General features: G+C 42.7%; 1 pseudogene; it reads right to left on the reverse strand.

Annotated features, from left to right (window-relative positions):
- Positions 1-3632: 3632 nt before the first annotated feature.
- On the reverse strand, positions 3633-5508 carry LOC116081578 (annotated as a pseudogene).
- Between the last annotated feature and the right edge of the window lie 351 nt (positions 5509-5859).

Consider the following 5859-nt stretch of genomic DNA (forward strand, 5'->3'; position numbering starts at 1 on the left):
AGTATTACTTTAAAACAAGTTTGGGTCTCAGAGATCCCTAAATAAAACTTTACCCTGAGGATCCCAGAAGTCAATATGAAAACATACTGTGAAGCTGTGCTATTTGAAGGGCAAGGAAGCTGCAGCATATGTGTCTCAAATCTCATTCATTATTAATTGAGAATGCATATATCTTCCAAAACTATCATCTTGCTCTGTATGTTAATTAGGTATTGTCTCAATTACTAGTCTCTTGCTGTGAAATTATACTATGACCAAGGCAACTTATAAAAAAAGCGCTTAATTGGAGGTTGCTTGTTTTCAGAGGGTGAGCTCATGATCATCATAGTGGAGATCATGGCATTAAGGATGCAGGCATGGCACTAGAGACAGAGCTGAGAGCTTATAGCATATCCACAAATTGGAGGTAGAAAGGGGGGACAGGGAGACTGATCAGTAGCAAGGGCTTTTGAAAACCCAAAGCCTACTAAAAGTGACACACCTCCTCCAATTCTACAACAGTTCTACCAGTCAGGGACCAAGTGTTCAAATATATGATTCTTTGGGGGCAATTCTCATTCAAACCACCATAGGTATGGTCATTCACCATGTCATAGATGCTTAGTGTAAAATCTAGAATTGACATACAAGAAGAAAAAGTTCCCAGGAGTTCTCAGGGAATAGTTGTAATATAGTAACAATAGCTAGCATTATAGCAACCTGAGGTTTTTTTGTGTGAGTTTGTCCTTAAGAAGTCTGACATATCAGATCCCTGGATCTGGAGTTACAGGCACTTGTGAACCTCCTGGTGTGGTTCTGGAAACTAAATTTATGTCCTCTACAAAGACATTACACACTCTTAACTGCTGAGCCATCTCTCTAGCCCTCAGGCCTATTTCTTAGACAAACCCTATAGTGTTTAAATTATTCCCACTAAAACTAAAGAACTATTACTTTCAGTTATATCCAACCAGTGTTCCTTTTGGGTTTTGTCTTCCTGGTCTACAGACTGTCCTATCTTTTTAACAGTATTCATCATTACTTTCAGAAAACTATTAGTCTTTCAGCCTGCAGTGGAAGGAAGCTCAAATTTCATTTAGTAGAGTAGGGTTCTCAACTGTATCTTACAAAAGTTCAGTTTCTACAGCATGCTCTAAAAAATACACCAAATCACTTATAGCGGTGCCTTATTCATTTGCTCAAAAGCTCAACCACCATTTTTTCTCACTTCGATATCCACTAGCTATGTCTCTACAGCTCTGACACAAATAATATATTCCGGATTAGTTCAAGAAGATAAGGAGAATGACTTTAGCCAAAATGCACAACAAAAGGGAGATAGAAACTGTAGAGATCACCTCCAGTAGATAAACATGGCCTCAGTTGAGGGATGGGGCCACCCACATATCTCAAAATGGTTAACCCAGAAATGTTCCTGTCCAAAGGAAAAACAGGGACAAAAAAATGGAACAGAGACTAAAGGAAAGGCCATCCATAGACTGCCCCACCACCAGGGACCCCACTAGGGATCCATCCCATCTGCTGACATCAAACCCTGACACTGTTGCTGATGCCAAGAAGCACTTGCTGACAGAAGCCTGGTAAAGCTGTTCCCTGAGAGATTCCACCAGCACGTGACCTGATGCAGGTAGCCACATCCAACCATCAGACTAAGCCTGGGGACCCCAATGGAAGAGCTAGGGGAAGGACTGAAGGAGCTAAAGGGGATTGCAACCCCATAGGAAGAACAATATCAACTAACCAGACCACCTAGAGTTCCCATTGACTAAACCACTGACCAAAGAGTATAGGGATCCATGGTTCCAGATATATAAGTAACAGAAGATGGCCTTATCTGACATCAATGCAGGGAGGGAGGCTCTTGGTCCTGTGGAGGCTTGTTGCCCCAGCATAGGGGGATGAGAGAGCAGTGAGGCAGGAGTGGATGAGTGAGTGGGTGAGCACCCTATAGAGGCAAAGGGGAGGGAAGAGAGGGGATGGGAGGTTTGTGGAGGGGTAACCAGGAACAGTGATATCATTTAAAATGTTAATGAATAAAATTACTTAAGAAAAAGAAGACAACAAGGGCACTCTAGCACACAAAAAGAAAGAGGAAGTTTCTGGGTTCTCTCAACACCATTCACAGGAGTAATAAATGAGGCAAAACTCTTTAGAAACTAGAATAGATGTGTAGGTTTCTACTATCTTTACCAGGGCCTGGCCTAGAGCAACTGAACAAGGAAGCACCTGAAGGAAACCAGGTTGGTAATATGCTGGAGTCCTCTCTCCCCAGCTTCTAAAAGATTATGTGCATGTATTCCAGTATTCCAGACTCACTGGTTCAGCCTCACTGGCACTCTGAAATCATTCATGAGAGAAGTAAAAGAGCAGACACTGTAAACCTTAGCCAACACTAAACACCAGGCCCTTATGTTTTACTGGAGACCCGGAGGTTGATCATTTACTAGCACACCACCCGTATGTAGTTCTAACAAAATGAGGCACTGCTGGCCTGAGCAGCTGCCTTCTGATTATGTGAGCATCTTCTTTAGGCCTGTATACCATTTACCCAAACAGACTGCAACTTCAAGAATTCAAGGGCTTTAGAATGGTCAAATCACAAAACCTTTAGCAACAGGACCTCTAGCTCCCTGTTCCTATGCCCTGCTGAGTGGTTACACACAGAGAGATGCATTAGTATTTCCTGCCTAAATAGCATGACTCCTCCTCTCAGGAACTCATCTCATTAATGAAACTTTTCAGAAAACATCATCTCCCATGTTATATTTCATCCTAGTGAGTAAAGATTGCTATGCTTCATCCTAATGAGTGAACGTAGTATTTCCCCCCCTACCCTTGCCACCCCCTCCAAATCTATCCTATTTACCCTATGTATGTAACAAGTTCCCAGTGTCTTCTCCATAAGCCCAAGGAGAAGGAGCCTCATTACTGTGTTCAAACAGAGCAAAGAACTCATGGCTACCAACCATAAAATGTCTCACTTTTCTCTATCAATCCCTAGAACTGTTGTGAAATTTCTAAGTAATGTGACAGGTTTTACACTGTTTCCTTTTTGCAAGTCCTCCAGGTATGTAGGATATATTAAGTGTTGCAAAGAAAGCATTAATAGACAAAGTCCTAAAATACACAGAAAGTCACTGACCAGGGACAAGAGCATCCTGAGAGCAGGGTGCAGCAGGACTAAGGCTTAGAAATGAATCACAAGTTTATATTCCATAGGGATTTCCTCTTCTGCCAAAGGAATAGTTAGGGACAGGGATTTCCAACTATGCCACACAGTTGGGTACCACAGGACAACTCTGCTGCATGCTTTTATTCACTCGTGTGTCTCCATGAAAAAGGAAAGGCAATGGGATCTAAGACACTGTTTGGCTTCTGTCTTTCACTAAATCGTAAATTGTGATGTGCCTGCATGGTTGCGTGATCAGAAATGACTAGGCTCATTTGATCAGTTACATAGATCGTGAAAAGTGACTATCAGAAAGAAGTAGCCCAATTTTGAGAATCTTTCTACTGACCTGAATCACTTGTGCAGTCTTTGTCTCCCTCTGTAGGCCATATTGTTCACGCTCCAGTGCTAAAAATCACAGGAGTTGTACCTACACCTCCCCACCCTTTCCATAACCAAAATATCAAATTAGTAAGGAAGGTGTGTGCTTCTTGCCTGGCCAAGCCTCCTTCGTGTATTTCTTCCTCTTGGGTTCATTTACAGCTTCAAGGTTATAGACTGTGGGGTTTGGTGTGGGGTTTATGGTCATTGTTGATGGCACAACAGGGGTCAAGTCCACATCAGGGGCGAGAGTCGGGTATGGCATGGGCAAGCCACCAATGAGCGCTGTCCCATGAATGCCATGAGGCTGGGAGCCTGTTTCACTGTGTGTAGGGGACAGGCCCCGTACAGTTACTCCTCCACTGAAGGCAAAGTTCTGCATGTGCCTGCTCCGTGACTCCTCCAGGCCCAGAGAACCAGAGTCCTCCATATGCTTCTTCTTGACTAGAACCACTGCAGTCTGCACCATGTTCCGGAATAGACCAACAGATGGATCCCTACCCTCTGGGTTGATGACCTCATCACCCTCACTGAAGGTCACCCTTGAGTTCTCCCTCTTCCTCTTTGGTCTCTGAATGTCCAGATTTCCCTCCTCAATAGTGAGGGTTGAAATCTGTTTGTTGTGGGCAGTGTTGAACTCTGTCAGGTTATCCTGCCCATCTTCTCATCTCCTTTCACAGCCGATGGCAATGTCTGAGGCTTCTCTCGAAGAGTGTATGCCCTCGATGAGACCGAAGAATCGATGGGAATCTGTTGAGGCTTGTGAGGTTCCAGCTAAATATGACTCAAGAAAGTGCCATGTGTGCTGTATGTGTGCTGTTGAGGTCTATCAAGAAAACTCTCTTCAGGTGCTTGTGGTACACCAATGCTGCGTGGACCAGAGAGCAAGACTGGTGGCCGATGGTAAAGTCACATAGATCGGAATTCCTCCCAAATAAGTAATATTTCTTCTCATCAATAATCAGCTTCTCATGAACACTCTATGTATGACCCACCTGTATGTACCCAAACAGTAGTTTACTAAGCTAACAGGGAATTAAATTGTATCTCTCTAAATATTATCTCCCACTGTATAGTGCTGGTATTAAAAATAAACAAAACAAAAACTGTTCTTAATTCCATCAGATGTAAGTAGCCTCCCCCTATAAGATTTTTTGTTGTTGTTGGTTTTGGTTTTGGTTTTTTTTGTTTTTGTTTTTTTTTTTTATTTGTTTGTTTGTTTTTTGGTTCTTCACTGCTTCTTGCATTCTGACTACACACCTAGTCTTCTACAACTTCATTCAGTGAACTTAAGCTATCTAATTCTTCTTTGCTTCAGAACATTTTGTTCTCACTTTTATTTACCCCTAGTGTAGTTATTTCTTCTTTCTAGAGCGCTCCTACCTATTTTCTTTATATGGCTGACATCTCTGCTTGCACTTCTATTACTGCTTAAGTGGACTTCCTTTATAACCAGCACCCAGAAACACAGAACCAAAGGTCCAACAATATACATTAGATTGCAGTTATATGTTGGTTTCTTCTGACAGTGATTCATTGGGAAGAAAAGTAAGTATGAACATTCTTACTCCAGTTTTTATAGATGAAGAAATAGAGATTTGTGTACTAGGTAGTTTTCCAAAGCCCCAAGTTTCCAGCTTCCAAATCTATCCAGTATTTTGGCTTCCCTACCACTGTCTCTCAAATAAAACAAAAACAAGAACAATCATCAGGCAAACTAAAAAAAAAAAAAATCAGACTTTGAAGAATTTACTTTGTAGAGAATTTACTTTACAATAAATTTCTAAAAGTCAGCTCAAAAAGGAACTATCAAGTCTTTCTATAAAAACAAATCTACAACAAGGACAGCTAGCCCTTACCTGCTGCAATAGTCTGGGAAGGACCCTACACCTCACCTGGACAGCACAGTAGAGCTGGCCTTGGACTTGGGGTTGTATGTGAGCCTTTCCTGAAGGCATAAGCATGGGAGACTTGGGCCTGACTCTTGTCTTCTGTGTAGTGGTGAGGACAGGGAAGAGGTGCTCCACCTCCCCTTCCTTTTCCCTTGCCACTTATGGCAAGAGGGAAAACTGGCCTTGGAATCATGAGAGTAAAACAACTGATCAGCTGCAACACTCTGGAGAGTGGGCTCTGCATCTTGCCTTGCTAACAGGATAGAACAGGCCCTGCTTTCAGGGGTTGCAGGTGAGGCAACCAGAAAGGAAGAGAGCAAGAGATTTAGCCCAGTCACCTGCTACAGCACTAGGGAGAACAAGCCCTGTACCTTACTTGGGCAGCACAGTAGAGTTTTCCCTGATGGTGTGATCATG

This window comes from Mastomys coucha, unplaced genomic scaffold (genome assembly GCF_008632895.1).
Source record: "Mastomys coucha isolate ucsf_1 unplaced genomic scaffold, UCSF_Mcou_1 pScaffold7, whole genome shotgun sequence".
Classification (NCBI taxonomy): Eukaryota; Metazoa; Chordata; class Mammalia; order Rodentia; family Muridae; genus Mastomys; species Mastomys coucha.